Source organism: Apodemus sylvaticus, chromosome 14, assembly GCF_947179515.1.
Source record: "Apodemus sylvaticus chromosome 14, mApoSyl1.1, whole genome shotgun sequence".
NCBI lineage: Eukaryota > Metazoa > Chordata > Mammalia > Rodentia > Muridae > Apodemus > Apodemus sylvaticus.
The window spans coordinates 89,342,407-89,366,150 of NC_067485.1; the positions used below are offsets into that span (position 1 = coordinate 89,342,407).

General features: G+C 40.2%; 1 non-coding gene across 1 annotated transcript; it reads right to left on the bottom strand.

Moving 5' to 3' along the window:
• Positions 1 to 8,911: 8,911 nt before the first annotated feature.
• Positions 8,912 to 9,042, bottom strand: LOC127665302 (small nucleolar RNA SNORA17). Its single transcript, XR_007973355.1, has one exon. It is a non-coding gene; the product is annotated as a small nucleolar RNA SNORA17 (small nucleolar RNA).
• Between the last annotated feature and the right edge of the window lie 14,702 nt (positions 9,043 to 23,744).

Here is a 23,744-nt window from a genome sequence, read left to right on the forward strand (position 1 = left end):
CACACAGTACTGCTTCTGTCCAAGGAATGCACAGCTAGAGAAGTGGGACAGTGGGCCCACAATCATGGACTGCACTGCTCCTACCACATTCTTCAAAATCCTACAGTAGCTATCCTGATAGAAAGATGGAATGGCCTTTTGAAGACAACAAACACAAAAGTTGCAGTTACCAATTAGGTGACAGCAACATAGAAGGCTGGGTTTTACAGAAGGTAGTATACTCTTTAAATTTGTATCTAGTACAGTTTATCCCATAGTCAGGATCCATGTGTCCAGGAATGAAGGGGTGGAAAAGGGAATAGTTCCACTTATTATCACTTCTAGTGACCCACTAGGAAGTTTTTTGCTTCCTGTTCCCACAACCACAACTCTAAGTTCTAGGGCCTAAATGTTTTGGTTCCAAAGGGGTAGTGCTCCTGCCAGTATCCACAACAGATATTCCATTGAACTGGAAGCTCAGACTTCCTCCTGGTCACTTTGAGCTTCTAAATACCCTTAAACCAACAGGCTGTAAAAGAAATAGCAGTGTTAGGAGGGGGTGATAGATGCAGATTACCATGGGGAAATTGGACTGCCTCTTCAGACACAAGGATTATGTCTGGAGTGCAGGAGATCCTTTAGGGCATCTCTTAGTGCTACCATGCCCTGTGATTAAAGTCAATGGGAAACTACAACAGCCTAATCCAAGCAGGATAACAAAGGACACAGACCCATCAGGAATGAAGGTTTGGGTCACTCCTCCAGGAAATGAACCAATGCCATCTGAGGTGTTTGCAGATAGTGGAAGAAATACTGAGTGGGTAGGAGAGGAATGTAGTTATAAATACCATCTAAGGGCATGTGACCAGCTGCAGAAACAAGAACTATAGTTGACATTAGTGCTTCTGTTTTATTTTGTTAAGAATACATTTGTACAGATATTTGTGTTTTCTTTCAATTTCTTTAACATCAATTAAGAAAATGCCAATGCTAATCACATTTAAGTTTTAGATTCTAGAAGAATATTTCCCTTTTAGAATCTCACAATGGACATTGGCCTATTCTAGATTTACAATGTGTTTGCAGTTGTATAAGGGATAGATAGTTGTATAACATGTCAGGTGTATTTATGACCTGGTTATTGGTTTAATTTGGACATGAGGTGCCAAGTTGGCAAGGGGTGGATTGTAACGGGTATTCTTGGTTGTTAACTTGGTTATACCTGGAGCAAACTACAATCCAGAAATGAAAGGTACACATATGATCCAATCTCAAGGCTGGAAGACAAAAGCTTTTGATCCAGTGTGTGAGGTAGGATAACTCATGTTCTTAATCTAGATTGATACCCTTGATTCAGATCTTGAGGCACACCTTTAATTTGGGCCACACCTTTTGCTGGAGGCCTACATAAAGACAGTAGAAGAAGAAAGTGTTCATTCATTCTTTGCCTGCTTACACTTACTTGCCAGCATATCTGTTGGAGCCTACTTTTCCAGGATTCCAGCTTATACTGATGACCAGCTGAAACACCCAGCCTCGTGGGACTGAGAAACTACTTGATTCTTGGACTTTCCATTCATAGCTGGCCATTATTGGGTTAGTTGAATTGCAGCTTGTAAGTCATTCTAATAATTTATAAATTCATATATTTATATATATACACAAACACAAACACACACACACATATTCATTTTCTAAGTTGGGTGACTTGAAAACACTAACTAATAAACATATAATCCCAGCACTCAGGAGGTAGGGGCAGGAGGAGAACAGAAGGCTAAATAGTGCATTTGAGGGCCCCCTGGGCTTCAAAAAACAATTTTAAAACAACTCACATCCACAACCGATTTGTATCCATTTAAGAAAGATAGTCTGTTTCTTTTTTTTTCTTTATTTTCTATACTCTTTGTTCACATTCCAAATCCTTTCCCCTTTCCCAGTTCCCCCCTCCCCATAAGTCCCATAAGTCCTCTTCCATCCTCCCATTCCCCAATCATACCCCTCTCATTTCTCTGGCCTGGTACTCCCCTACAATGCTGGATCAAGCCTTTCCAGGACCAGGGCCTTCTCCTTCCTTCTTCTTAGGAATCATTTGATATGCTAATTGTGTCTTGAGTATTCAGAGCTTCTGGGCAAAATAACATCCACTTATTAGTGATTCACATGTATTCTTTTGTGATTGGGTTACGTCACTTAGGATGATATTTTCCAGTTCAAAACATTTGCCTAAGAATTTCATGAATTCATTGTTTTTAATTGCCGAGTAGTATTCCATTGTGTAAATATACCACATTTTCTGTATCCATTCCTCCTTTGAGGGACATCTGGGATCTTTCCAGCTTCTGGCTATTATAATTAAGGCTGCTATGAACATAGGAGAGTATGTGTCCTTATTGCATGCCAGGGAATCCTCTGGGTATATGCCCAGGAATGGTGCAGCAGAGTCCTCCAGAAGTATCATGCCCAGTTTTCTGAGGAATTGCCAAACTGATTTCCAGAGTGGTTGTACCATCTTGCAATCCCACCAGCAGTGGAGGAGGGTTCCTCTTTCTCTGCATCCTTGCCAACACCTGCTGTCTCCTGAGTTTTTAACCTTAGCCATTCTGACTGGTGTGAGATGAAATCTCAGGGTTGTTTTGATTTGCATTTCCCTAATGACTAATGATGTTGAACATTTCTTAAGGTGCTTCTCAGCCATCCAAATTTTTTCAGGTGAAAATTCTTTGTTTAGCTCTATACCCCATTTTTAATAGGGTTATTTGGTCCTCTGGGATCTAACTTCTTGAGTTCTTTGTATATATTGGATATTAGCCCTCTGTCGGATGTAGGGTTGATGAAGATCTTTTCCCAATTTGTTGGTTGCTATTTGGTCCTTTTGATGGTGTCCTTTGGCTTACAGAAACTTTGTAATTTTATGAGGTTCCATTTGTCAATTCTTGATCTTAGAGCATAAGCTATGGTGTTCTGTTCAGAAACTTTTCCCATGTGCCCATGTCCTCAAGGGTCTTCCCCAGTTTCTTTTCTATTAGTTTCAGTGTGTCTGGTTTTATGTGGAGGTTCTTGATCCAGTTGGACTTGAGCTTAGTACGAGGAGATAAGAATGGATCACTTCGCATTCTTCTGCATGCTGACCTTCAATTGAACCAGCACCATTTGTTGAAAAGGCTATCTTCTTTTCCACTGGATGTTTTATGCTCTTTGTCTAAAATCGAGTGACTATAGATCTGTGGGATCATTTCTGAGTCTTCAATTCTATTCCATTGGTCCAATTGCCTGTCACTGTACCAAAACCATGCAATTTTTAACACTATTGCTCTGTAGTACTGCTTGAGGTCTGGGATACTGATTCCTCCAGTAGTTCTTTTACTGTTAAGAATAGTTTTAGCTATCCTGGGCTTTTTGTTATTCCAGATGAATTTGAGAATTGCTCTTTCTAACTCTATGAAGAACTGAGTTGGGATTTAGATGGGGATTGCATTGAATCTCTATGTTGCTTTTTACAAGATGGCCATTTTAACTATATTAATTCTGCCAATTCACGAGCATGGAAGATTTTTCCATTTTCTGAGGTCTTCTTCGATTTCCTTCTTCAGAGATCTGAAGATCTTGTCATATGGATCTTTTATTTGTTTGGTTAGAGTCACACCAAGCTACTTTATATCGTTTGTGGCTATTGTGAAGACTGTCATTTCCTTAACTTCTTTCTGAGCCTGCTTCTCCTTTCAGTATAGGAAGGGTACTGATTTGCTTGAGTAGATTTTATAGTCAGCCACTTTGCTGAAGTTGTTTATCAGCTCTGTTTTGAACTTTGTTTCTCACTTGGAGTTTTTTGGGGTCAGTTAAGTAGACTATCATCTGCAAATAGTGATAGTTTAACTTCTTTCTTTCCAATTTGTATCCCTTTGACATCCATATGTGGTCTAATTGTTCTAGCTAGAACTTCAAGTACTATATTGAAAATATATGGAGAGAGAGGGCAGCCTTGTCTAATCCCTGATTTTAGTGGGATTGCTTCAAGTTTTTCTCCATTTAGTTTGGTGTTGGCTACCAGTTTGCTGTATATTGCTTTTACTATGTTTAGGTATGGGCCTTAAATTCCTGTTCTTTCCTAGACTTTTAGCATGAAAGGCTGAATTTTGTCAAATGCTTTTTCAGCATCTAATGAAATGACCATGTGTTTTTTTTTTTTTCTGAGTCTGTTTATGTAGTGAAATGCATTGATGGATTTCCTTATATTGAACCATCCCTGCATCCCTGGGATGAAGCCTACTTGATCATGGTGGATGATCATTTTGATGTGTTCTTGGATTTGATTGGCAAGAATTTTATTTAGTATTTTGGCATCGATATTCATAAGGGAAATTGGTCTGAAGTTCTCTTTCTTTGTTGGATTTTTTGTGTGGTTTTGGTATCAGAGTAATTGTGGCTTCATAGAACAACTTGTGTATTATTCCTACTGTTTCTATTTTGTGGACTAGTTTGAGAGTATTGGTGTTAGGTCTTCTTTGAAGGTCTGATAGAATTCTGCACTAAAACCATCTTGTCCTGTGCTTTTTTTTGGTTGGAAGGCTTTCTATGACTCCTTCTATTTCTTTAGGGATTATGGGACTGTTTAGATGATCTATTTGATCCTGATTTAATTTTGGTATTTTGTATCTGTCTAGGATATTGTCCATTTCCTCCAGATTCCCCAGTTGTGTTGAGTATAGGCTTTTGTAGTAGGATCAGATGATTTTTTTGAATTTCCTCAGTTTCTTTTGTTATATCTCCCTTTTCATTTCTAATTTTGTTAATTTGGATACTGTCTCTGTGCATTTTGGTTAGTCTGGCTAAGGGTTTATCTATCTTGTTGATTTTCTCAAAGAACCAGTTCCTGGTTTTGTTGATTCTTTGTATGGTTTTCTTATTTCTACTTGATTGATTTCATCCCTAGGTTTGATCATTTCCTGTATTCTACTCCTCCTGGGTGAATTAGCTTCTTTTTATTCCAGGGCTTTCAGGTGTATTGTTAAGCTGCTAGTGTATGTTCTCTCCATTTTCTTTTTGGAGGCACTCAGGGCTATGAGTTTTCCTCTTAGCACTGCTTTTATTGTGTCCCATAGATTTGGGTATGTTGTGCCTTCATTTTCATTAAATTCTAAAAAGTCTTTGATTTCTTTCTTTATTTCTTCCTTGACCAAGGTATCATTGAGTAATGTTCAGTTTCCCTGTGTATGTGAGCCTTCTGTTGTTTTTGTTGCTATTGAAGACCACTTTTACTCATAGTGATCTGATAGGAGGCATGGGATTAGTTCGATCTTCTTATATTTGTTGAGGTCTGTCCTGTGACCAGTTATATGATCAATTTTGGAGAAGGTACCATGAGGTGCTGAGAAAAAGGTATATTCTTTTGCTTTAGGATGAAATGTCCTATATATATCTGTTAAATCCAATTGGTCCAAATCTTCAATTAGTTTCACTGTGTCCCTGTTTAGTTTCTGTTTTCCTGATTGGTCCATTGAGGAGAGTGAAGTGTTGAAGTCACCCACAATTACTGTGTTAGGTGCAATGTGTGCTTTGAGCTTTAGTAAAGATTTTCTTTTACAAATGTGGGTGCCCTTGCATTTGGAGCATAGATGTTCAGGATTGAGAGTTCTTCTTGGTGGATTTTTCTTTGATCAGCAAGAAGTATCCTTCCGCATCTCTTTTGATGACTTTAGGTTGAAAGTAAATTTTATTTGATATTAGAGTGGCTACTCTGGCTTGTTTCCTGAGACCATTTGCTTGTAAAATTGTCTTCCAGCCTTTTACTCTAAGGTAGTGTTTGTCTTTGACACTGGGGTGTGTTTCCTGTATTCAGCAAAATGTAGGGTCCTGTCCATGTATCCAGTCTGTTAGTCTTTTTATTGGGGAATTGAGTCCATTGATGGTAAGAGATATTACGGAATAGGGATTATTACTTCCTGTCATTTTTGATGTTATTTTTTATACTTGATTGGTTATCTCCTTTTGGGTTTGATGAAAGAAGGTTACTATCTTGCTTTTTCCAGGGTGTAGTTTCCCTCCTTGTATTGATGTTTTCCCCCTATTATCCTTTGTAGAGCTGGGTTTGTGGAAAGATATTGTGTAAATTTGATTTTGTCATGGAATATCTTGGTTTCTCCATCTATGGTGATTGAGAGTTTTGCTGGGTATAGTAGTTTTTGCTGGAATTTGGGTTCTCTTGGAGTCTGCATTAGATCTTCCTGGGATTTTCTAGGTTTCATGGTCTCTGGAGAGAAGTCTGGTGTAATTCTTATAGGTATTCCTTTGTGTTACTTGGCCTTTTTCTCTTACTGCCTTTAATATTCTTTTTTTTTTTTTTTTAGTACATTTGGGTTTTGATTATTATGTGACTGGAGTTATTTCTATTCTGGTCCAGTCTGTTTGGAGTTCTGTAGGTTTCTTGTATATTCATGGGCATCTTTCTCTTTAGGTTAGCGAAATTTTCTTCCATAATTTTGTTGAAGATATTTGCTGGCCCTTTAAATTGTAAATCTTCATTCTCATCTATACCTATAATCCTTAGGTTTGGTCTTTTCATTGTGTCCTGGATTTCCTGGATGTTTTGGATTACAAGGTTTTTGCATTTTGCATTTTTTTTTTTTTTTGACTGTTGAGTCCATGGTTTCTATGGTATCTTCAGCGGCTGAGATTCTTTCTTCCATCTCTTGTATTCTGTTGTTGATATTTGCATCTATGGTCCCTCATTTCTTCCCAAGGTTTTCTATCTCCAAAGTTGTCTCCCTTTGTGATTTCTTAGTTGTTTCTACTTCTGCTTTTAGATCCAGGATGGTTTTGCTCAGTTCCTTTACTTGCTTGTTTGTGTTTTCCTGTAATTCTTTAAGAAATTTTTGTGTTTCCTCTTTCATGACATCAGCCTGTTGACCCAAGTTCTCCTGTATTTCTTTAAGTGATTTTTGCATTTCCTCCTTATTGCCTTCTATCTTTTAACACATATTCTCCTGAATTTCTTTAAATGATTTTTGTGTTTCCCTTCTATCTTTTTATCCATTTTCTCCCGTTTTTCTTTAAGAGATTTATTTATGTCCTTCTTGTGTTCCTCTAACAGCATCATGACTAGTGATTTTAAATCCAAATCTTGTTTTTCTGGTGTGTTAGGGTATCCAGGACTTGCTGTTGTTGGAGAATTGGGTTCAGATGCTGCCATATTGCCTTGATTTCTGTTAGTAACGTTCCTACAATTGTCTTTTGCCATCTGGGTATCTCTGGCATTAGTTGGTCCTATTGTCACAGGCTGGTGCTTGTGCCTCCTGTGAGCCTGTAAGGTTATTTCTGCACCACTGTATGACTGGGTTTCCCCTGGCACAGATTGCTGATGTGCTGCCCTCCTCTTGGGTGCTGTTGGAGCCCTGGTGTGTCCTGCCCCAAGCAATATTATACTTGGGATGACTCTGTGAACCTGGTGCTGCCTGTCTTCTATGTCAGGGAGCATAGATGGTGATGGGGAGCCCCGCCAAATGCCGACCACCCTGCAGGGCACAGTACCCATGCCTGGCTGGCACACAGACAAACTGCCAATCTGCCCAGGTCCTGGGCTCAGGCCCACCGGTCTGTGTTCCCAGAGATCTTAAACTCTGGATATCTTAGAACCTGGAGCTGCTTGTCCTGTCCTATTGGGAGTAAAGATGGCGGCCCCATAGTCTGTTTCCTAAAGTTATCTCTGCATGATCAGTGTGACTGTGGTTTGTCCTTCAAAGGTTCATGGATTGGAAAGTCCGTTCTGGAAGTGGTAGTGCTGAGGTAATGGTCCTTTAAGAGGAAGAGCTTGCTGTCATGTTAAGGTTGCTTGCTAGAAATCTGTTTCTCCCAACATATTTTTATTGTTCAAATTGATCTTTCCCTCTGGTAGACTGAAAATTCACTGCTTAGAGATTAATGTTACAAAGAGACTTAGAAGGCTTGTGTGCTTTTCAGTTCCATAGAACATAATTGTTTCTAAATGGAGCTTTAGTTTTTAGTTTCTTTGCCTTCCAATATGAGGCTCCTATTTCTTCAGACTATTGAGTAAAATGAATAGAATCAGACCTCTCAGAACTCTGATGGTATTCCAACTATTTTTAAAACTTTTTATTAGTTCTTTGTGAACTTCACATCATGAACTCCAATCCCACTCATCTCTCCCTTCCCCTTGTACCCACTCTCCACCCTTACAACATCTCCCCCCAAAAGAGAAAAAAAACTCATAGTAGATGCTGTAGTGTGTCACAGTGTTTTACACAGTACACCCTTCTGACCAGATTTCTTTTATTCCAAATGTTAATTGCAATGATTCATTGGTCTTTAAGAGGCCTCTAGCTTCTGCTACTCTGTCAATACAGGAACTCACTGGGACTCCTCTCAGATATCCCTTTTTTATCCTGTGTTATGGAGATCTTGTAGCTTTGGATCTGTAGGACCAGCCCTTTCATGTGCTCCAGTAGTTCACTGATGGACTAGTTATTGGGGTGGGCCAATTCAAAACCCTAGATCTGGTCCTAAGAGGTATCTGATCTGGTCAGGCCACTGACTCTCCTGCTCTCAAGCCCTCAGGCTGGCTCCCCTGTCACTCCTGTACTAGGGCCAGCTCTACCTTGCTGCCAAGATGAGGTGGAGGGTTCCATCTCCCAAGTGTTGCTGTCAGTGCAGGGCACAGCCATTTCTCCCATTCTCATGACCCAAGGCCAGCTCTCCTGCCTGCCATAGGTGGCAAGAAATGAAAGAAGGAAGGAAAATGTTTCTTTCTGCACTGACTGTAACACTTATTCATTAATTAGGGGATTGATTCACAAGAACAGCACCAGGCCCATCCACAACACTGTAGGACTGTGGTCTAGACCCTGGTTTGCTTCTGTCCTGGGAGTGTCTGCCTGGGGCTATAGTGGTGGTTGTCTCAGGCTTGCTTTTTTCAGGTAATGGTAGGCTACTAATCATTCAGATATTCATAGATCAGAATACTGAGCCTAGGTATAGCCTCTCTTCTGTCTGCCACCTACTAACACACAAGTGATACAGCAGCCACATCTGTGACACCTTTGGGGCAGGGTCCAACTACTTTTATGGCTACCATGAACCTCCCTATTGTAGCATCCAACAATAAGTCTTAAAGCTCTTTTCTTATGAATCATCACCACAGAACAGTATAGAACTACAAACTGGGAAACACTGAAAGGTAGTTGGATCAGTTTGATGTAGTTTATCCTTGAAAGGAGCTGAAAAATCCTTCCCTTATGTGCTGATAGTGTCATAGTGTGAACCCTTTAAGAGGCAGGGTCTATTGGAAGATAATTAGGTCATTGTGTTTGGACCATGTAAATGGTTTAAGAGGATTACAAGGGAGAGAAGTAATAGTAGAGCAGTTCTAAGAAAGTGGGTTGTTATAGAACAAAAAGGTAGGGGGGCTGCCCCACCTGGAATTTTTCTTCCTTGTTCCTTCCTGGTCCCCACTTGCCATTTCTCTGTCATGTTGTGATATAGCCAACTTGCCTTTGACAGACACTGGCACCATGTCACTAAAATCATGAGCCAAATAATTGTATCTTCTTTTTATTACCTGGAATTGAGTATTTTGTTTTAGCAACGTAGAACAGACTAAGGCAGTGAAGACTTCTCTTTTCTTTCAAATATTAAGAATGAAATATGGAGGGTGACCAGACAGAGCAGATGGTAAAGACACTTGCTGTCCAGCTTGATGACCCAAGTTCAATTCTCAAAGCCCACATGGTAAAAGGGAAAAACCATCTCCCTCAAGAACACACATAGACTCATCTCTGTGTGTGTGTGTGTGTGTGTGTGTGTGTGTGTGTGTGCATTTGCACACACAAATGTAAGTAACTTTTTTCAAAAAAAAAAAAAAACAATAACATTTGGAATTCTTCAAAGCAAGGTCCAGCACACTCAGATGAATATCTGTTAGGTAGACGCTACTTGAATTCTTTCAGAGAGGTAAGATATGGATGAACAGACTTGGTAATCAAAGGCCTGTAATCCCAACTACTTAGGAGACTGAAGCAGGAGGATCACAAGTTCAAGGCCTGCCTAGGTAATGGAGTAAATTCAAGGTCAATTTAGATAACTTACTGAGACTCTGTCTCTAAAGGGGACTGGAGAGTGGCTTATTGGTAGAGTAATGCCTAACCTACACAAGGCCCTAGGTTCATTCCCTATACTGAAAAGTTAATAAATGAATTAGTGAATATTCAAATAAATTAATGAATTGAATGAGTACAATGCTCTCTCAAAGGATGTACTGATTGACCATAACCAAATTTACTGAGATAGGTTTTTTTTGAGATAGTTTTTTTTTAGATAGTGAGACTTTCCAATGACCTCTGCATGCAGAGTATGTGTGCACAGATGGATGCACACATTAATACTGCAAATGAATGTATTCATCACACATACTAGCACATGTATATACATATATATATACATGTAGCACAGCACACAAACAAGTCCACATATATAAGAATACATCAGAACACACACACACACACACACACACACACACACACACACAACCATATACACACACACACACCAAAATATGATAAGTACATTTCTTCTTGAGGCAAAAAATGGGAAGAGATTACAGGTTGATATTACCAAGGTGACCTTTAAAGAGGATCTGAAATTTGACAGGATATGCACTACAAGTGGCATTTTCATAGCTGGAAGAGAGTGGCAGAGGCAATGGCTAGTGAGGTAGTTGGGTGCATAAATATTTTACTGACTGGCCTGTTGTTTACTGAAAGCAGAGTGCAAAGGTGTCAGCTGAACTCAAAAGTGCAAATAGACCAGGCTTTTTATTTCACCCCAGATAACAAGATTGAAATATTTCCTGTTGAGAAAAAAGAAAAAAAACCTACATGCCATACACATATACATATATTTTCTCTCGCTCACTTGTCCTCTCTCCTCTTCCTCTTCTTCCTCCTCCTCTTCTCCTTTCTTCTGCTCTTAGTTACAGAATTGAAAAGGAATTCTAAGACAGAAACATGTACAGAGTCTTTGGGATGTGATGCAGGTGAGAGAGAGATGAGTCCCTGCCTAGCACAGATTGCTGACTTGCAAACAGATGAATTAATCATAAGACTTTGGCTTTAGCCAGATACAGAGACACCCATCTTCAAGCACAAAATATATTACAATTCCTCCTTGAAGGCCAAGTTCACACTTGACCAACTCTGCAGAACACTTTGTCCTGGATCAGAATCAGCAGCAGCTTCTCCTTCATGTTTCCATGACACTCCCAGGCCTCAGCAGCTCCCCTACTGCTCGGTGCTCATTTTCCCACTGAACTGCAATGACTGTTAAAGACATTTCCAAGGGAGACATAAACATTGTTTACCCCTCTCCTCAGAAGTTCCTAATGACAAATCAAAGGGTGATTTCCCTAACTGATCCCTGGGGAACCAGTAAGTTTATTCCTTACAGAGCAGGACTGAGGGATTTCATGTCAGAGCACTGACAACCCTAAAGCAGACAAACTGGAAAATGTCTTCACCCATCATAGATTAGGGCATCTCCTCAGCCACATAGACAGAATCTCCTTAGGTTAACCTTCCCCAGCCTGTATACTCTATCATCTCCTGAGACCCCAAGGACATGTATAATTATGACAAAACCACACACAAACAGCTGGAAGGAATGGCTGGAATCTAAATTTAAAGGACCAATGAGCCTTCCCCCCTGCCCCCACCCTGGCCCCTGCCCTTCCTTCCTTGACAGAAAATCAACAAGTCTGGCAAGCAGGAACAGCTGATCTGTTAAAGATGGAAAATGTTTTGTTTGGAGAAGTGTGCTCTACAACAATATCTAAACTATAAGCTTCTATGGTATTAGGATACACCTGTTTTTTGCACCAGACATATGACAAGTTGCTAGTAAATGCTGAATGAATGAGTGAGTGAATGAATGAAGGAATGAATGAATTGATTCTGGGAAGATCACACTAGACACATGAGCAGGGAAGAAAGGGAATTTTTTGAGTCTACCATCTATGGTCTCCTCTAAGCCTCTTTCCAATAACGTCTGCCTCTGTTTCTATCTCTAATTCTAGTCTACTTTCTCTTTCCTCTGCCTATAAGATGACACCTTTTCAAAGTATAAAAGCTTTGCAATTGAGAAATGTACCCCCCCACACATATATATTGACTGTATTCCCTGTGCACTATAACTCAAATTGCGTTTTCTCGAAGCAGAGCTTAAGATGGAAATGTGTGTATAGGGGATTTAGAGGAAATGTTCTGATGAGAACCTAGAACAGAGACAATAACAAAGGATGAGCCGGGGAAACATTGAAGGAAGACATGTCATCATAAATGTCATCTCAGGGCTTGAGATATGGCTCAGTGGTTAGATGCACTCGCTGCTGCTCCTTTTGACAACTATCCCATCTATGTCTGGCAGCTCACAATCCTATAACTCCCAATCCAGAGACCTGACATTCTTCTCTAACCTCTGAGGGCACACATGTGCAGAGAGACAGACAGGCATGTATACATGTACACATTAAAAAAAAAAGAAATCTAATTTCAGACACATTCATCTTTGTGTGGAATTAATTATTAGGGAACTTTTAAAAATTGAAATTTATCCTACCTAGTATCAAGGAACCTGAGCTCTCACATTCCTCCAATTAGTGAGCCACTGGGGAAGGTCTGAGAGGGAGACATGGCTCCTGCACACATGTCTCCTGCATACATTCCAGAAAGCAGCACCCACTTGTTTCCAGCCTAGAATCACATGAGGAGCTTTACAAAGACGTAGCTGCCAAGACCCCACCCTGAGACTGCATTCATGAATCTGGGTTTTTTCACAAAGGTTTTAAACTTTTCCTCAGTTCTTCTAATATGTAGATTATATGAGTCACTACTGTACTCAGTACAATCAAAAAGCCTACAGCAAGGGCTGTGTGTTTGCTCTAGCAACACAGCTGGAAAGAGGTTCCCCCTGTCCACAGTGGGGCCTCATTAACATCTGCTATAATGAGGAGATCACAACTCTACCTAAATCCTTGGAAAGGATCTCCATATGACATCACAGCCACCTCACCCAGTTTCTTCTGTTGTGTTCCTACTCAGTGGAATGGTTTAGTGTAACCCTTCCAGGAGGTAAAAAGATACCTTAAACAGATGCTTGTGCATATCCTTCTGGCTGTCAGACCATTGGAACAATGGTACCTAAGGAGCTGAAATCCCATGAGGAATTTCATGCTGAGCAAAGGAAAAGGCTGAAGCCTGGTGCCAGCTACAGTGGTGCCTATTTCCCAGAAATAGTTTTTACATACTTAGGACAACCCATCAGACCTCCTTTGCAGCAGAACTGAATCAATATGAATGATGATGGACCACATATTGACCAGGATTGATTAGCTATGTATGCCTCTTGCCTTCTATTGAACCTAAACTCCATGTAATGACCCCAAAGATGGCTATCAACTCACTGAACCTAGATGCTCTCTTCCCAATATGACCATAATTAATGATTTTTTTTTTTTTTTTTTTTTTGCTGTTTGCTATAACCTATTTAGTTCAAGTGACTGAGCCTAGCTTCCAGAGCCCAGGCTCTGACCCTAACAACTCCAGCATCTTCTCAATGTTACAAATTACTGTTGGAAAATTCATCTTCAAAGACCAGTTCATATGTCCTCATCCAGTCACCCTCCAAACTGTGTTCATGACTTGCTTCTGGACTATTTTAGAGAGATCTGTACTCTTCATCACTGCTTGTGGTTTTGTACATGGAGAATTCTCTTTAGTAAGAACATAGTAAATTCCATGTGTTGGATTGGGCCCCTTCTACTGACTGTGAAGTTCTTCAAGTGTAGCTGGCATATTGTAAGGAATGTATCAGGCATTAGTGCTATCCACATAAGGACAGCCAGGAAGGACAAAAAGGTGATTCAAATTGAGAAAAGGTGAATGGGGTCTTTCCTGCTGGTCCCAGACTCTCAGTGGTAGATCTTTGTGCACATGTACATCCAGCAACAGATAGATTCATGCACTCAGGTGCACAGCTCTCTGAATATGGAAGCTGGACAAACTGCTGAGACTTTAGAGCATGTCTGAGGCAGAGGAATCTGGATCCTGCAGATCCTGACCTAGACAAGTTCAAATTCCTCAGCATGATACATGCTGCTACTGCAGCCTGAATGATATGCATTATGCAGAGAGCTGACATCTACTTCCTTGGCACTCATTGATTTCCCTCCTCACTCTGCTCTCAGGACTCCAGCAGTCTTGACCTCATGCCCTATGCTTCTTTATGCTGTTATTTTTGTTTTGTTTATCCCCTCTTCTTCCTCTTGCTATTTTTGCTTAAAATCAAAATGTAGGTGAGAACTCTTCCAGCAAACATCCTGTTATGTCGTAGTCAAGACTAAGTGCCTTCCATGTCCACCCTCCTGTCCCTTCTCTCACCTCTGCTTTGGAACAGTCAGGTCACCTGAAAGGGAAAAAATGAAAGAAGCTAAGTTCCAAGGCTTCCCTATTCTCTGTGAAATACCACCTATTGCCTTCCTCCTTTATACAGATGCCAAAGCCAGAATGCACTCCACAACATGGCCTACATAGCAATGGCCTCCACAGCCTTTGAGCTTACCTGTAAGGGCTCTGAGCTGTAAAGTTGCCACTCTTCAGTCACCAGACCTATAACCAGGCATCAGCAGTAACTTCCCTCCTCTTTTGTGGTCTTTCTGTACCACCCTGTCTACTGTAGTAAAGTAGACATTTTTGGTACCTCCTTCTATTTCTACCTGCTCTTTGTAACACATGAAGTCCTACCATAAGAGCAGGAAATGACTCTTTGCCAAAGGTGGGGGAAGGACCAACATCCAACTATGACAAGACTCAACAGTAGGAACTCCAAAATTATATTACTTCTAAGTGCAAACTATGAAGCATATTTTTCAAGATCTCTGCCCAGATTTTACCTGGAAGGCACTACATGGAAAAGAAAGAACTATAGTAGGTTCAAACAATGGTAAGAAAAGAACTGGAATGCAGGTAACAGACTTTTATCATGGACAGGATACTAAGAGAGGGCAAATAAGAACAGGTGCAGAGCACAGTAGGCTAGAGAAAACCTTGCCACAGGGCAGCAGGTGTGGAAGCTTGTGACCCTCTCTTGGGATGAGAAACAGCTTTATGTCAAGATGGCATAATTACCTCTTGATGGTATAAATATCTTTGCATGCTGGTGGTAGGATGCAGATGCAGCTCTGGCCAATATTTAATGGAACTCAGCTGTTCCTTGAAGTAGTATGGAGCCTCTCCAGGATTTTAGTAATCCTAAGAAGAGAGGCAACAGATTCACATGAAAAGCCATCTTTTAAGACCAATCCCATTGAGGGACTGAAAGGGAAAGAGCTAGAAGCCAAGGAAGCACACTGAATGGATCAGTCTGATGTGGGAATAAAGGGTGACAGCTCTCTTGGTGACAGAGAAGAGAGCAGATTCCTGTTACAGCACATTGGTTTGATCATTGAGATAGGAACTGAGCAACAGGAATTAAGGGTCACTGAATATTACTTGAGAATAGAGCTTGAACCAAGAAGAAATTGTTTTCAAGCAGGAACTTCATATCAAAAGAAGATTATGAATCCAGGGGCTGGGACAGAGACTTGGGTCAACTGTGTTTAAATATAAGCCTGAAAATGAACATACTGACTGTATTCTGTTTTTGTGTATTCTGAAGAGTGCAGGTACCAGGTAAATGGGGACTTGGTCTTATGCCTTGCAGACAGCTTGTTAAGACAGATAGGTGCCCAAAATAACTAAAATCAGAACACCTTACAAGACTGGAGTATTCAGTCCTTAAATGTAAAACTCCCTCCTCATCTCATAGCTTTACAAATCTATCATTTTAACCATAAACTAGAGTTTGAAATGCAAGTGGATGGGAAACATTTGGCAATGTGATTACGAATTATTTGATGAGTCATTTTCTCAGAGGCAGAGCATGTTAAAATAGGTTCGAGAATAGTCTCTAAGGAATTCATACTAGAACCAGTCATCATCTCTTCAAGGACAGAGCCTGGCTATGGCTTGAATGGAACAGAGAGGCCCAATGTTGTTCAAAGACAGAGAAATCATTTTCATACAATCAGTAATTCTGGGGTGTGCCTGCCTGGGGTGCTGGCAACGGAAATGTTTCCCTTATTACTAATTGTCATCCCCTTTCTTCTCTCACAGACTCACAACACCATGGGCAGTGACTCTACAGCAAGCTTGAGGTTAATTCATCTTTTCTGCGTGCACTTTCTCTATAAAGATCCACTCATCCAAATGAAGGGAAAACGATGTTGAGAAACAAAAGTGAGGAGGTTGGGTTTCATCCAGCTCACACATTCCATGCATTGGAAAATTTATATTTATGTAGTCAGTGTTCTATTGCTGTGAAGAGACACCACGACCATGGTAATTCTTAGAAAAGAAAGCATTTCATTGAGGGCTTGCTCCAGTTTCAGAGGTTTAGTCCACTATCATGGCAGGAATGTGGTGGCACGCAGGCAGAAATGGTACTGACCAAGTAAGTAGCTGAGACCTACATCTTCATCTGCTGATGGTGGGGCAGAGGAGAGAGAGAGAGAGAGAGAGAGAGAGAGAGAGAGAGAGAGAATATGAATGAATCAGGGCTTGGCATGGGCTTTTGAAATCTTAAAGCTCACCCCTAATACATACTTCCTCAAACAGGGCCACATCTCCTAACTGAATAGCGCCACTCCCTGGTGACCAAGTATTCACATCTATGAGCCTTTGGAGGACCATTGCCATTCACCACCACATCTGGGAAATAAAGAATTGACATTAGACACAATCTTATACCCCTCAAAAATCATGTATTTAAACTGAAGGTTAAGTAGGACCCCCTGTTCTGAAACTAGGCTGTGCTTTGTGAGGGAAGTATCACGAGAAAGATCTCTGTTTCTCCATAGGCAGACTGATCTCCTATAGCAGTCATATAGGAGACTAAGGAGTCCTACAGGAATTACTAAAATGTCAAATGTAGGCCACACAACAGAAAAATAGTAACTTCTGCAGGCATCGGAAAATTGGTCCTAAGACAATATTCTCCTATTCAAAAAAATCGATCTGTCTTAATATCTAATTGAGTGTTTAGTTACACACTCAAATACACATCTCAAATACAATGGGATTCAGGGCACCCAGGAAACTCAGGAAGTCACGGAATTGGAAGGCAGAGAAAGTAGATATCAGAATCCTCTTGCTGCATACCCTGGAGATAAGGGCAGAAGGTTGTCTTTATTCCGAGAAGAGTCTTTGGAGAAGACTGCCTAGCAACTGTTCCTAAGACAAGCATTCAGAACTGGGTTAATTTTATTTAGAAAATGGTATCCAGGAATATAGAAGAATGGCGGGTTCTCCTTGGAGGCTTTGATGGTGCCTTTCTGGGCTTTCTTTTACATGGGAAAGATCATGAATAAAAGTGGCTTGGGGAGCATAACATCATTTCATATTATACTTACAAATGAAGGGAAGTCTGGGGAACAAGTTATGTACTTGGGGGCAGTAAAGGAAGCAGAGGTTATGGAAGAACACTGCTTAGGAGCTTGTTTCTCAGGGATTGCTTAGCCTGCCATCTCATACCACCCAGGACTACCTGCCCAAGGGTAGCACTGCCCTCAGGAAGCTGGTCCTCCATATAAGTCATTAATCAAAAAAAAAAATGCACTTGTCCTTAGGCAATCTGATGGAGTCATTTTCTCAATTGAGGCTCCTCCTCCCAAATAATTATAGCTTGTGTCATGTTAACAACACTAAAAAAATGAAAATGATAGTAAATTCAATTCTGTGTATATTCTCCATTTGGAGACTGCATTTTGCAAAACAGAACAGATTAAGGAATGTTCTGAAAGATTCTTGGCACACCATATAAATATCTAGTTCTAAGATATAGATAGATAGATAGATGGATAGATAGATAGATAGATAGATAGATAGATTTAATAGACATGATAGAGTATATACAATTGTATATAAATGAAATGTATATGACCATATCTAAATACAGGTTATACGTATATTATTTATATATAAATTGGATTTTAATATGTCATATATTGTCATCTATGACTATAGCATATCTATCCATATATCTAGGATAAATTTTTATAATACATGCATATCTTGTGAGATGTTCTCTAGATTTGAAAATAAATACAGAGAAGTTTTTTGTTTTTTGTTTTTTTTTTAAACTAATGGTTCTCCAGAAGTAAGCACTGATAAAACAAGATTTTTCAGTTCATATCCAAATAAATGAAAGACGTTGGATAGGAACTGTATGATACTAAAGTGAAATTGCAAAGTGTTAATATGAAGCTCAGGAAATATGAGCTTCAGTATCAGTGGCCACCCTTCTCACACAGATGTTGTGCCTAATCCGTTCATCCTCAACAGGATGAGTTTTCTTGGATTATTGTCTGATGTCTCACCTAAGGTAGAGAAGGCAAAAGCAAGCAGGATTTGAAACAGGTAAGCACCAGACATATTTAGCACCCTGGGATCCCACTTGGCTTGGCCAATATATATCTCTCTTCTACTAATACTGTACTTGAAAGTTTAGATATCTTATCTGCCCATAGTACACACGCACCTTTCTCCAAACAATGCACCTAACAACTCACTACTCATACAAGACATGCACCTGCATCAAACTACCCACACACCTCTCTCTGGATGATGAAATAGGTTTCCTCCACCCTAACAGCAATCAAGCATGAATTTATACTTAGATACATTCCACTATACCTGTGTATGAGGAATAGATATATGATGGACCCCAGAAAAATTTGAGCTTCATGCACAATGAGACAAGTAAACTCTTTAGAATTTCCTGTTTACTATATTATATATGCATAATAGAGTATGTGAGAGACTAAAATCACATGAGTTCTGAAAAGAAACGTGAGCAGTGAACAATGGCTTCAGTATTCAAATTTTTCAATGAAAAACCATCCAGCTATACCTCTAGCAACCAAACTCCTCTTGAACTCCAGAAAAGGACCCCCTCACAACCACAATAACCAGGTGTCTTACTCGGAGTTTCTATTCCTGCACAAAACACCATGACCAAGAAGTAAGTTTGGAAGAAAAGGGTTTATTCCACTTGCTGTTCATCACCAAAGGAAATCAGGGCAGGAACTCACATAGAGCAGGAACTTGGAGGCAGGAGCTAATGCAGACGCCATGGAAAGGTGCTTATTGCTGGATCGTTTTCCCTGGCTTGCTCAGCTTGCTTTCTTATAGAAACCAGGACTACCAGCCCAAGAATTGCACTACCCACAATGAGCCCCACTCACTCTTAATCAATGAGAAAATCCCTCACAGCTGGATCTCATGGAGGCATTTCCTAAAGGGAGGCTCCTTTCTCTGTGGTGAATCCAGCTTGTATCAAGTTGACACAAACTCAGTCAGTACACTGGGCTCTTGGTCAGTTTCTGCCAGTGTTGATGACATCTAGCAGTATGTGGCTAATAAGCACCTTCACTTTGCTGCTGAATAGAGTTATCTCTCTTTTGCAGTCTGTGGGGGCCTTTACTTCAATTCTTTGGATGGGAGGCCAAGAGCCTGAAAATACCTGTCCTAGGCTTGGATTACAAATAACAGCTTCAGAAGCCAAGGGGATCTCCACAGTACAGTCACAAGACAGACAGACAGTCCCTCTGTGAGGCTCTCACTTGATAAAATAACAATTTGAACGTGAGAAAGAGTGATGAGGAGTACAACCCACTGACTTCGGAACATCTGTAGAGCTAGAAGGACTTCCACAGGAATCAGGATGGTCCCAGGTTCTCACCATTGAGGAGGCCATTCATTAAATGCAGTCTTCTGTCTGAACACATGGACTTGTAGGCAAGGAGGAACACAGGTATCAGTAAGTACCTTTTGGCAGGAGAGCCAGATGTTTCTATTGACAGGAATATGTCAATAAAATATATAAGAAATTATGTCACTTCCTGAATTTCTCGTGGAATTATTGGTGAAGGCAGGAGTGATGGTAAGCAAGCAAACAAAACAGAAATGGAAGAAAAATAAGAAAAAAAAACTCAAAATATTAATGCAAACTTGGGAAGAGAAGTTAGTTACATGCCTGTAGCTCCAGCCAATGGGTGGTAGAGATAGGAGCATTAGTACTTTAAGGCCAGCCTTAGCTACATAATTTGAGGCTAGCCTTGGCTGAGACCCTGTCTCTAAAACCTGTGGGATGTGAAGCCATTTCAACACTGGGTTCTAAGAGGAGGGGACGGGAAAGGGATGGACAGACAGCTTGAAGGAAGTCAGTACTGACTTGTACTGTTAACCCTAATGACGATCCAGTTTATTAATGTAAACTGAAATGAGAAACTGCAACCATATCATGGGTGCTTAGATCTTAATAATTGGTTCACAATCTCTTCAAATAAATTAACACAAAATTCTCATCAGTGGCAAGAACCCCAAAGAAAACTTTCTCTGGACAGACTTGTTTTCAGGACAACATGATTTATACTTTGCCCAGTGGAAGCCTGAAAGCATAACTTTGTCTTTAATCTACTTTGCTTTGATAACTGAGTTCAGTTCAGCTGAACTGAACTCCATTCAGTTCCAACTGAACTCCAACTGGAGGAACTCAGTTCAGGGAAATGGTAGAAAAGATTCATATGTTTTAGGACAACAGACACTGGTGTTTACAGCTATTCATTCGTTATAAACCTGATCAGGAATTGGCAGAAGCTGCATTGAACTGTGGCTGCTCTTTAAGGACTTACCCAGAATAAATTATACCCATTTTTTATTCTCTATATTCTTTATTTACATTTCAAATGATTTCCCCTTTCCAGGATCCCCCTCCCCAAAAGTTCCATAAGCCCTCTTCCTCCCTGGGTACCCCAATCTATCTCTTCCCTATTCCCTGTCCTGGTATTCCCCTACACTGTTGCACTGAGCCTTTCTAGAACCAGGGGCCTCTCCTTCCTTCGTCTTGGCATCATTTGATATATGAATTGTTTCCTGGGTATTCCAAGCTTCTGGGCTAATATCTGCTTATTAGTGAGTGCATATCATGTGTGTTCTTTTGTGATTGGTTCACCTCACTTAGAATGACATTCTGCAGTTCCACCCACTTGCCTAAGAATTTCATGAATTCATTGTTTTTAATAGCTGAGTAGTATTCCATAGTATAAATATACCACATATTCTGTATCCATTCCTCCTTTGAGGGACATCTGGGTTCTTTCCAGCTTCTAGCTATTATAAATAAGGCTGCTATGAACATAGTGGAGCAGGTATCCTTATTACATACTGGGGAGTCCTCTGAGTATATGCCCAGGAGTGGTATAGTGGGGTCTTCTGGTAGTATTATGCCCAGTTTTCTGAGGAACCACCAGACTTATTTCCAGAGTGGTTGTACCAGCTTGCAACCCCACCAGCAGTGGAGGAGTGTTCCTCATTCTCCACATCCTTGCCAGCACCTGTTTTCTCCTGAGTTTTTGATCTTAGCCATTCTGACTGGTATGAGGTGAAATCTCAGGGTTGTTTTGATTTGCATGTCCCTAATGACTAATGATGTTGAACATTTTTAAGGTGTTTCTCAGCCATTTGAAGTTCTTCAGGTGAAAATTCTTTGTTTAGCTCTGTACCCCATTTTTAATAGGGTTATTTGGTTTTCTGGGGTCTAACTGCTTGAGTTCTTTGTATATGTTGGATATTAGCCCTCGGTCAGATGTAGTGTTGGTGAAGATCTTTTCCCAATTTGTTGGTTGCCTATTTGTCCTTTTGACAGTGTCCTTTGCCTTACAGAAACTTTGCAATTTTATGAAGTCCCATTTTTCAATTCTTGATCTTAGAGCATAAGCTATTGGTGTTCTGTTCAGGAACTTTTCCCGTGTGCCCATGTCCTCAAGGGTCTTCCCCCTTTTAGTTAGTTTCTATTAGTTTCAGTGTGTCTGGTTTTTTGTGGAGATCCTTGATCCATTTGGAGTTGAGCTTAGTACAAGGAGATAAGAACAGATTGATTTGCATTCTTCTGCATGCTGACTGCCAGTTAAACCAGCACCATTTATTGAAGAGGCTTTTTTCCACTGGGTAGTTTTAGCTCCTTTGTCAAAGATCAAGTGACCATAGGTGTGTGGGTTCATTTCTGGGTCTTCAATTCTATTCCATTGATCTACCTGCCTGTCACTGTACCAATACCATGCAGCTTTTAACACTATTGCTCTGTAGTACTGATTGAGGTCTGATTCCCCCAGAAGTTCTTTTACTGTTGAGAATAGTTTTAACTATCCAGGTTTTTTTGTTATTCTGGATGAATTTGAGAATTGCTCTTTATAACTTTATGAATAACTGAGTTGGTATTTTGATGGGGATTGCATTGAATCTGTGTAATGCTTTTGGCAAGATAGTCATTTTTACTGTATTAATCCTGCCAATCCAAGAGTGTGGAAGTTTGTTCATCTTCTGAGGTCTTCTTCGATTTCTTTCTTCAAAGACTTGACGTTCTTGTCATACAGATCTTTCACTTGTTTGGTTAGAGTCACAACAAGATACTTTATATTGTTTGTGGCTATTGTGAAGGGTGACATTTCCCTAATTTCTTTCTCAGCCTGTTGAACCTTTGAGTATAGGAAGGCTATTGATTTGCTTGAGTTGATTTTATATCCAGCCACTTTGCTGAAGTTGTTTTTCAGCTGTAGGAGTTCTCTGATGGAGTTTTTTGGGTCACTTAACTATACTACCAAATCATCTGCAAATAGTGATTATTTGACTTCTTCCTTTCTAACTCTTAGACCTTTTTGTTGTTGTTGTTGTCTAATTGCTCTAGCTAGAACTTAAAGTACTGTACTGAATAAATATGGAGAGAGAGGGCAGCCTTGTTTGGTCCCTGATTTTAGTGGGATTGCTTCAAGTTTCTCTCCATTTAGTTTGATGTTGGCTATTGGTTTGCTATATATTGCATTTATTAATTATGCCCATTCTGAAGAAAGATTTTTTAATTTTAATTCATTTCATTTTCTCTGTCGGTTTGCCTGTCTGTCTGTCTCTCTCTCTCTCTCTATCAAATCTCCCCCCCCATCAAATCTCCCTCTCCCTCTCCCTCTCCCTCTCCCTCTCCCTCTCCCTCTCCCTCTCCCTCTCCCTCTCCCTCTCCCTCTCCCTCTCCCTCTCCCTCTCCCTCTCCCTTTCCCTCTCCCTCTCTGTCCCTCTCCTTCTCTGTTACCCCATGGGTGTGTGTGTATGTGTTATTTAGAATGTATGTGGTTGTGTGTCCACAGAGTTCAGAAGAGGGTTTGGGATCTTTCAGAGCTGGAATTACAAATGATCTTGAGCCATCTAACTTGGGTACTTGGAACCAAACTCAGGTCATATACAAAACCAGTGCATTCATGTTCTTACCTGCTGAGCAATCTCTCCAGTGCTAATTGTCTCCATGTTTGTATTACAGAATATACTAAGTTTATTTTTTCATTTTATTTTGTGCACAACACTTGGAGTAAAAGACTCAGTCTCTTCTAGGTTAGGGTAACAACTTGCTATTATAGCAATAACAATAATTCATTTATTTATGTATGTATTTATGTATGGATGTATGTATGTATGTATGTATGCATGTATTTTGGTTTTAGACAGGGTCTCACTATGTAGCATTGCTGGCCTTAAACTCACTATGCAGAACAGGTTGGCCTTAAATTCACAGAGATCTGCTTGCTTCTGCCTTTGCTTTAACATTATGTCATCTAGTGAGAG